This window comes from Dama dama, chromosome 4, assembly GCF_033118175.1.
Source record: "Dama dama isolate Ldn47 chromosome 4, ASM3311817v1, whole genome shotgun sequence".
NCBI lineage: Eukaryota > Metazoa > Chordata > Mammalia > Artiodactyla > Cervidae > Dama > Dama dama.
The window spans coordinates 49,800,383-49,810,888 of NC_083684.1; the positions used below are offsets into that span (position 1 = coordinate 49,800,383).

At 44.8% G+C, this 10,506-nt stretch overlaps 1 non-coding gene across 1 annotated transcript; it reads right to left on the reverse strand.

Moving 5' to 3' along the window:
• Nucleotides 1-256: 256 nt before the first annotated feature.
• On the reverse strand, nt 257-362 carry LOC133055293 (U6 spliceosomal RNA). Its single transcript, XR_009692591.1, has one exon. It is a non-coding gene; the product is annotated as a U6 spliceosomal RNA (small nuclear RNA).
• Nucleotides 363-10,506: the final 10,144 nt, after the last annotated feature.

Genomic DNA, 10,506 nt, shown 5'->3' on the forward strand with positions numbered 1-10,506 from the left:
ATCTCTTCTTTTTTTTAAATTTAATTTTGTTTCTTTCTATTGGAAGATAATTGATTTACAGTGGTGCAGTGGTCTCTGCTGTACATCAGTGTGAATCAGTCATAATTATGTGTATATATATATATACATATATACATACATATATATCATCTCCCTCTTGAACCTCTCCTCCAACCCTCTAGATTGTCACAGAGAGCTAGGCTGGGCTGTCTGTGCTACATAGCAGCTTCTTGCTAGTTGTCTGTTATACACATGAGAAAACATTGAATGCTTCACAAATTTGGATGTTATTCTTGTGCAGGGGCCATGCTATCCTCTCTGTGTTGTTGCAGTTTTAGTATATGTGCTGCTGAAGCAAGCACCATCACCGTCTCCCTCTTCTTTAAATCTATTTATTTATTTATGCTCAGCTCCACTGGGGCTTAGTTGTGGTACACAGGATCTTTGTAGTGGCAGCATGTGGGATCTTTTGTTGCAGCACTCAGTCTTCTCTTTAGTTGTGGCACGTGAGTTTTAGTTACATTATGACATGTGGCATCTTAGTTTCCCAGCCAGATATCCAACCAGTGTCTCCTGCATTGGAAGATGGATTCTTTATGACTGGGCCACCAGGGAAGCCTCATCAGGGTTGCTCTTAGTTCTGGGCTTCCTCAGAAATGTTTTAGGGCTTTGCTCTAATATTTTCCCTTGAACAGGTAGACCAAAATCATTTTGGTATTTATCTGACTTATTATTATTCCTTCTGTGCCTCTCCTGGAAGAACGTAGGATGGGCTGTTTCCTCATGGATTGAGTGTGGAAGATGCTCCTGAATCTGGGCCAGACCTGTGTGTCTGCTCAGAGCTGCCTTTGTGGTGGAGGCAGTGGTGATGTCCTGCTATCTGGGCTTGCCCTTGTCCTGCTATCATCAGCAGGGCCAAGCCCCTGTCCTGTTATTTCTGTCTTGGCACCGAAAGCTTGCTTCCATCTCTCTATGACTTTCTGGCTAGCAGAATCAGGTAGTTTTTCACTGGAGGCATCTGACTGAACTTTCTCTGGGTCACCTGTGGTGAAATAAGGTTTGCTGAGGGCCAGAACTGAGTTGGGACACAAGGCATGACCACAGCCAGAACCTTTTACCAAATAGGATTCACATCCAGTAACTGCTTTTGGCAGAGGCACCAAGTACTGAGCTGCAGTGTCAGCTGAACACCATGGAGCTTCTTCTCATCATGGCTCCTGCTACCTGGGGGCCACCTCTCTGAAGGTCACCCCCTGAGGGGCTCAGGTGGCTGCATATGTGTCTCAGAGGTTCCTGGGCAGGAAGGTGAACACCACAAGGCCCAGGCTGCACATGCTGGCTCTTTGTCTATGGAGGTAGGACTTCTGTGTGGTGGGACCCTTGCCTGTGTATCCCGTGCCTCCTGTCCTTCAGAAGACACTGCCCCCAATGCCCTCAGCAGTGCTGTGAGGAGACGAGCCAGCGTTTGGAGTGCCGAGTAACACAGGTGGCTGCTATGGATCCAGCCCAGTGCCCTTCCAAGGGTGCCACAGGATCCTCTGAGACGTCCCTGGACTGCGGGGACATTTAGTGACATCAGGGTGAAGAGCTGGTTAGGTTGAATGCAGGAATGCAGCACATGTAGCCCTTTTCTTATGCAAGCTGTTTATAAAATAAAATTTTAATTAATTTGGGATAATTTTTGATTTATTGAACAGTTACAAATATTTCTCAAAACTGAGAAACAATATTAGATGATTACTAATAACTAAACCTCACACTATATTTGGTTTTAACCAGGTTGTCCATTAATGTCACTTTGGGTTCCAGGATCTAATCCACAATCTATACACCCAGCATTCACTGTCATGTGTCCCCCGTGTCCTCTGCTCTGTGGAGTTACTCATTCCCTCCTGGTCTGTTATGGCCTTGGCAGTCCTGAGGAGCACTGGCCAGGGATGGTAGAAGGCCCTCCAAGCTGGATATGGCTGCTGTTGTTTTCATAGGGTAGAGTGGGCTTCAGACTTTTGGTCTTGAGGAAAACACCACAGAGTTGTGGTGTACAGGGTACACGTGACAGCAGAGGGTCTTACCATTGGGAATATCAACTTTGATTAGTTGATTATGTTGTGTTTGTCCAGTTTCTGCACTGTTTTCCCATTCCCCTCCTCTTCTCTTTGGAAATAAGTTACTAAGGCTAGCCCACAATCAGGTGATCATGGCAGTAATTTCCCCCTCCTTGCAGAGATGATCTGTGTTATTCAGGATGTTTCTTTAAGGAATGGTTGTTTCTTCTCCCACATTTGTTTATTTAGTCATTTATTTATATGAGTATGGACTCATATATATTACTTTATACTTTGTGTTATCATCTAATTCTCTGTTATTTATTTTGTCTTCAAACTGTTTCCAATTTTGGCAATTGGGAGATTTCTTAAACTTCCTCCTACAGTTTTCAAGGTCCATCTTATCTTGTTTGTGCCAACACACTGTTTTCCTAGTGTGGAAGGTTGACTTTGTCTCTTGAGAGAGTTTTCACACATAGAGTGGCACCTCTGGTGGACCCAGCCCTCTGGGCCTTAGACCTCCTGTCTCCAGTGTCCTCTAGGGCTGTGGACCTCAGAGTCTCTGACACAGACCAACACCACAACCTCACAGCTTCTCTCTGAGTTTCTGGACAGACTTCTTGAGACTAGGTTCACTTATGGAGGAGGGTTGGACAACCAAGAAAAATACCAAGACTGGAGACACTGGGCATCAAGAATGTACCATGAACTTGCTCCCTTAAGGGTTTGAGAAAAGCTGGTGGTGTGATCTGATGTTATAGAATTAGCAGCACCTGAGAAAATCCACATGGCCTCAAGTCCTGAGAGTTCCCAGGTCAGAATTATTTGGAGTCCAAGGCTGCTGTCCACTAGTGCCTGGGGCCCAGTCTGGAGACTGCAGATGTTAAGATATTTGGGGGCTACAGGAATGCCCAGCACTGCATTCTTATCTCCAGGACTTAAACTTTGGGGAAAAGGAAGGATTCTGAATGACTTTTTTCTTCCTGGTAGTGGTGTAGACCTGTCCTTGGCACTCCTGTGATTCCATCTGCTCAGTCTGGGTGAGTGCTGACCTTGGAGCCAGGATAGGTTGGGGGAAGGATGACCAGGGAAACAGGTGATGGTTGTGGCTGGGACAACAGAGCACTTGGCTCCAAATGGAGTCACTTAGAAATATCAACTCCACTTGGACTTTGGAAAAGATACTACCACAAGTTCTCCAGGAGCTCTGCTCTCAGAGTAGGAAGGGCTTCCCACAGTAAACACACAAAGGGCTGAGAGAACTACCTGTGCCAGGTGCATGGCTACAGACAGGCCTGTGGAGCTCCTGGGAGGGGATGTGGGCTGGGGTCAGGGAGCTAGTGGTTTATGAAGTAGCAGAAATGCTGCCCTGAGCAGAGCACTCAATCTGCTGCCTCCATGAAGGGAGCACTGCTTGTGCTGGCCTTGATGGTAACTAGAGAGCTCACCTTCGAGATGCATGAGGGTAGGAAGGAGGGTCCAATTGGCCCTCCTGATCCTTACCCCATGCTGTCTCACTGCATCCTTCCCAGTCCTGTCCAAGCCGCTTTGAGGGACAGATTCAGAGGGCAGGTGGCAGATCAGTGCCCAGGAGTCCTGTAGAAACTCCTGAGGCTTTCAGTCTTTGAATGGAGTGGGTGGTATGAACCACCGGAAGGGTCATTAGCTGTGCACACCTTGAGGGATAGTTTGTTGGGTGTAGTGTGCTCTTTGGAAGGGAGGAAGCAGGCTGATATGCCTGGGGATGGTGGTCAAGGGTAGAGGGGTCTCCGGGCCTCACCCTTCTTGCTACTCTCCCTACTGGGAGTGCCTCATAGGGAAGATTTTCTGTCTGGGATATAAGCAGTCCTGGGAGAGGCGGGACTCTGTGGGAAGTGAGTCTGGAGGCTTTGGATGTGTGAGTTCCTGTCAAGTGGTGGGAAACAGGAACCTTCTGACCTGGTGATTCTTTTGACAAGGTGTTTTCTGTCTCTGCCTGTAGCAGAAGCCTGCCCTGTGTTTTATGGTGTTTATTTAGCACAATGTCCTTTGGAAACAGGACACTGTTGGGCCTATTTCTGGATATGATCAGTGCTACTGATTCAGTAAAAGCTGCCATAGGAAAAATCCAGGATTGCTACAGTGAGGCAGGACTTATTTTCAAGTTTTTGGTTCTGAAATTCTTGGTAATTGTTACTTCCCTGACCCCCACTCCCCCTTGCCCACTCACATGCATAGTGCAGTATGCCACATGGGAATAGATTATGCAGTCATGGGATATGTGACAGACAAGAGCTATAAACAAAGAAGCACTAAACCTTTGCTCCAGCCTACAGCACCTGTAATTTTCAAGCACAGTCTGCCCATATCATGCCAATCAGCTTGCACACAATAGGGGACTGGCATCAGTGCAGTAGGCCATGTGTTGACCTATGTGATTGTTTTTTTAGTGAGAGGAGCTAGCATTGGAGGAGTAGAATTTTACTCTTTGGCAGGAAAGGCAGCATTTCCTAGCTCCCACACCTCTAGGAGTCATATCCATTCTATTTAAGGAATATGGGAAAAAGCCCCTGTTTTTAGAGTCTCTTCTCAGGAAGGGACTCCCTGGCTTTATAAGACTTAAGGCCTGTGCTCACATCATCTCCTTTTTATCACACTTTGACGCCATTGCTCTGGCTCAGAGCTCAGAGCTCCATTTCCACTAACATGGTCTCAGTGCCTACAAGCCAGAATTTCCCTTGTGGTGTTTTGGTGCCTGAGGCTCCTGAGGAGGCTTCTAGCTACCTGTGGCTGCTCACCCGAGCTAGTATGTATCTCCCAAAGAACTTTTCCCTCTAGTTCCTTCATCCTACCAGGTTTTGCGTGGTTCTGTGTATTCTTTTCCCGTGGTTCAGGTACTCCTGTGCTTTCAGCTGGTGCATCTGCAAGCACTTCTGTGTCTGAAGGTGTATTCCTGATGTATCTGTGGAGAGAGATGTACTCCATGTCCACCTACTCCTCCGCCATCTTGTTCTCCAAATATGCTTAATTTTTTTTTGCTTGTATTTTGATTTTTTGTATTTGCTTGTACACTTAGCTTGTATTTTGCAGTATGTTCAAATCACTTATATGGATAATGATGTTTTTGTAGATTCTTTAGGATTTTCTCTGTATGTTATAATTTGCTCTGTATATTTATTATTTTCTGTGAATGAAGAGAGTTTGATTTCTTCCCTTCCAACTGTACTTTGTTTTCATTCTTTCTTGCTGTTTTTCAGTTGTGAGAGTTTCTAGTCCAATGTTGAACAGAAATAGAAAAATAGGCCTCTTTGCTTATTCTTTTTTTACTATGAATTTATTTATTTTACTTGGAGGCTAATTATTTTACAATATTGTAGTGGTTTTGCCATACATTGACATGAGTCTGCCACGGGGGTACATGTGTTCCCCATCCTGAACCCCCCTCCCCATATCATCCCTCTGGGTCATCCCAGTGCACCAGCCCTGAGCACCCTGTCTCATGCATTGAACCTGGACTGGCTATCTGTTTCACATATGATAATATACATGTTTCAATGCTATTCTCTTAAATCATCCCACCCTCGCCTTCTCCCACAGAGTCCAAAAGACTATTCTATACATCTGTGTCTCTTTTGCTGTCTCGCATATAGGGTTATCGTTACCATCTTTCTAAATTCCGTATATATGCATTAGTATCTTTGCTTATTCTTAATCTTGGGGGAAAAATTTGGTTTTTGTTCATTAAATGCCATGTTAGCTGAAGTCTTCCTTGTTATTTTTGATGCCTTTTATTAGATTGAGGAAGTTTTCTTTTATTACTGTTGTACTGAAAGGCTTAATGATGTTGATTTTTTAGTTAATATATTTATTTTAACTGGAGGATAATTACTTTATAATAGTGTAATATTTTGCCATACATCAACATGAATCAGCCATAGGTATACATGTGTCCCCCCAGTCCTGAACCCCTTTCCCTCCCCCCTCCCCATCCTATCTCTCTAGGTTGTCCCAGAGCACCAGCTTTGTGTGCCTTGCTTCATGCATCAAACTCGCAGTGGTCATCTGTTTTACATATGGTAATGTGTATATTTCAATGCTGTTCTCTCCCCTTCTCCCACTGGGTCCAAAGTCTGTTCTTTTTGTTTGTGTCTCCTTTGTTGCTCTGCATGTAGGATTGCTGGTACCATCTTTCTAAATTCCATATATATGAGTTAATATACAGTATTTGTCTTCCTCTTTCTGACTTACTTCACTCTGTATAATAGGCTTCAGGTTTATCCATCTCATTAGAACTGATTCAGATGTGTTCCTTTTTATAGCTGAGTAATATTCCATTTTGTATATGTACCACAAGTTCCTTATCCATTCATCTGCCCATCAGTTTCTTTTCTGCATGTTTTGATGTTTTTTGTACACTTTTACCTCCACCTTTTCAGTGTGTATTTCTTTTTTATTCTTTTGCTTCATTGGTCAGTACTGCCAGTTCCAGAAAATTCATGAAAGTGGGCATCTTAGCTTTTGTCTCAATTTTAGGGGGAAGGCACTCAATATTTCACTGTTAATTTTTATGTCAATTATAGGGTATGTGGGCTTCAGTAGTTGTAGTGCAAGGGCTCATTAGTTGTGGATTGTGGGCTCTGGGGTTTGGGATCAATAGTTGTGGCACATGAGCTTAGTTGTCCATGGCACGTGGAGTCCTCCTGGACCAGGGATCCCACCTGTGTCCCCTGCGTTATTGTCAGTTGTAGGTGGTTTTGTAGGTGCAACTTATAATGTTGAAGAACTTTCTTTTTATCTTAGTTTATGGATATGTTTTATTATGAATATTTTGACTATGTCAAACATATTTTCAGCTTCAATTGAGATGATCATAAGACCCTTCTCCCTTATTCTGTTAATATGGTGGATTACCTTGACTGACTTTGAATGTTAAATGAATCATGTATTCCCTGGATAAATAATACTCTGTCTTTATGTGCCACTTCTTTTACATGTTGCTGGATTTGAATTCCTAATGTTGTGTTAATTTTTGGTGATTATATTTTTACAAAGGGTATGAGTTTCTACTTTTCTTGTAATATCTTTTTCCTGAAAATATGATGAGGATAATATTGGCCTAAACAGATGAGTTAGGAAGGTTTGTTTGTCGTTCATTTTTTAAAGCATTTATACAGGATTGTTTTTATTTCTTTAATATTTTATGACGTTCACCACTATAAATCTATGGGCCTAGAACTTTTTACTTGTGATGGTTTAGTTAAAATTTATCTTTCCTTTTGCATTGAGTCACTTTTTATAATTTTTATCTTTAAGAAAGTTGTCCATTTCATCTAAGCCATCCAATTAATTGGCATAATTTGTTCATAATATTTTCTCCTTATATGTATGTGGAACCAATAAAGACATCTCTTCTTTACTTTATTATGGTAATTTGTGTCTTATTTCTTTTCTTGAAAAGTGATACAGGTTTCTCAACTGTTTTGATTTTTTAAAGATCCTAATTTTGATGGTTGTTGATACTCTTTTTTTTTTTTTTTTAACTGTACTGGGTCTTCATTACAGACCATGGGATTTCTCTCTTTGTGGTGAGCTGGGGCTGCTGTCTATTTCTAGAGGATTGACCCTGATCCTCAACTCTGGGCATCCCAGGCCTGGGGAGGGCAGGAGGGCAGCTTTTGGAAGCAGCTTCCTCTTAGGGCATGTGAGGCATAAATGTCCCTTTGGGGTCCAGGGAACAAGGAGAAATGTAGGGTTTAGGTGGGATAGAGAAGGGTTTCAGGCAGTAAGGGAAACAACTGATGTTTGGAGGAGGGAAGGACTCAATGCTAATGGATTGTAGCAGATTCAGGTTCATGTGCTGGAGAGGCTGGAGTCAGGGAGACTAGTGCTGAAGGCCTAACTCCCAAGCAGGTGGCACCACAGAGTCAGGAGGGCCTGGAGGGTCCCAGGACTGTGACCAGGCAGAGCTGAGCAGTCAGGGCCAGCTCAAGAGCCCCAGGGCTGGACTAAGTTTTCCTGCAGGATCCTTTCTCACACTGTGGATATTGGCCACATCCTCCCTACCTCCTCATTCATGAGGATCTTTTTGCACCCAGGTTCCTGGGGAAGGGCCAGGGTGGAGAGGATATGACACCCCACTTCCTAGTGCCCTGAGCAGGCCCCTGACACCCTCACCCCCACACAGACCCCACAGGCACATTCACAGATAGCCTGACCCACCAGAGCACTGAGAGCATCCTGCCTATCCTCGGCTGTCAAACTCTTATCAGCACAGCTCTTCAGGGTATCGGCAGTTTCCGGTACATCAGAGGTTTTGTTATACTTTTCAATTTGTTCGGTATAGGTGTCATGGCTTCCTGATATGAACAGGTTGATGCTGTCCCTCAAGGCCTGGCAGATGTCATCACACTCTGAAACAGAAAGATACGGGGACACTCCCTGAAAGATACTCATCAGAACACACTGTTCCCTTCTGGCTCCCGACATGCTCAGTGCTGCCCTGGGAAGGTGTCAGAAAACTTCGGGAGCCCAGGTCCCAGCCACTCACTTCCACCCGCGATGAGGACCAAGGCAGCGCAGAGCAGCAGGAGAGCTCCAGCCTGCGTCATGGTGCCTGTGGCAGGTGCTCCCTACTCACCTGGAGCCCTTTTATACCTGTGCTTGTCCTCACCCTCAGGGGGCCTGTGTCAGATACTTTATTTTTCAGGAGATTCTGCCAGGCCATAGTGTGAAGTTGCCTGGGGCTGCACAGGGGGAGCTGTGTGTGTTGGCAAGATGCTAGTCCTTGAGTCCACAGAGGGCATTGGCTCAGCCTCCTCCCCCTGGAGGGCTCTGAGGGAGGGGCAGCTGACTCAGGAAGCTTAACAACGGAAAATCCCCAGGTTGACCAAAAAGGACAAAAGTGCTCCCAGATCAGGCCTCCTGAATGCTGGCCTGTGACAGGCTGTCAGAACAACTGTGACCTTGAAGACAGGCTGGTGTGGACTTTATGGGTCTTCAGGAAGCTCAGTGCTTAGTGAATGGTCTCACAGGGAGTAAGTTCCAGGCAGGGCAAAACACAGGCCCTGAGCCCTTGGTCAGGGTCTCTGGTGGCTCCTGCCCTGCTGTTATCACTGTGTCCTTGATCTTGGTCAATGGCCTTTGTTGGGCCACTTCCAGCAGTCCCTGTCTGGAGCCCTGAAATGTCATCTGTTGCTGGCCCATAAATTTCTGTTTTTTTCTTGATCAAGAACTGCCAACTGGTGACTTTGATAGCACCTCATTCTACACAGAAATATTTTCTGCAATCTCTTTTTAAAATATTTATTTGTTTATTATTTGGCTGTGTTGAGTCTTAGTTGTGTCACATAAGATCTTTCTTTCATCATGTGAGGTCTTTTGTTGTGGCGCATGGATTCTCTAGTTGTGGAGCGTGGGCTCAGTAGTTATGACCTGCAGGCTGAGTTGCTCTGGGATGCATGTGGGATCTTAGTTCCCTGACTAGGGATTGAACCCATGTCCCTTGTGTTGCAAGGTGGATTCTTAACCCCTGGACCACCAGGGAAGTCCCTCTTTCTTTTTTTTTTTTCTTTTGTATTGGAGTATAACCAATTAACAATGTTATGATAGTTTCAGGTCAACAACAAAGGCACTTAGTCATAAACATATATATATATATACACACATATATACATGCGTCCATTCTTTCCAAAATTCCCCTCCCACCTAGGCTGCCACATAACATTGAGTAGAGTTTCTTGTGCTATACAGTTGGTCCTTGCTGATAATCTGTTTTAAGTTTAACAGTGTTCATCTGTCCATCTGAAGCTGCCTGACTATCCTTGCCCCCTATCCAACCCAGGCAAGGAAAGTTTCATTCTCTTAAGTCTGTGAGTTTGTTTCTGTTTTGTAAATTAACTCCTCTGTATCATGTCTTTTCCAATTCCCTTTATAACAGATGTCATGAGGTATTTCTGCTTCTCTGTCTGACTTACTTCACTCAGTATGACAATCTCTATGTCCATCCATTTTCTGCAGTATCTTTCTACTCTTGAGTGTCTCTGTTCTGTTCCCAACATCACCTCTCCAGAGGAAAAGCCAAGCCTTTTCTAATTGCAACCTCTGGGCCAGTTGCATCACCAGCCCTGCACTGCTGCTGCCTCTGTGGACTTATCCCTGCCTTTCTCACCTCCCTCAGCGCCTCCCGTCTGCTTCTGGACTAGATCGAGTTTGCTTATGCTGCAGGGCCTCTCTCTGTGGTGCCCTCCTCCAGTGGTTGCATGATTCATTCCCTCATCCTCAGGAGTCTTCAAGTATCACAAGACACAGATTTCCCCATATCTTGAGCCCTTATTTCAAACCATGCTGCCTCCATCCTCCGCCCATGGCCCTCTGTCTTCTCCCCCTGCTTCATCTTCACCCAGAGCACTACTTCCCGTGGGGTCACTGTCTTTCACTCCCTCTTAGGTGATGAAGAGCTGCAGGAGAGCGAGAGCTGTGCTGT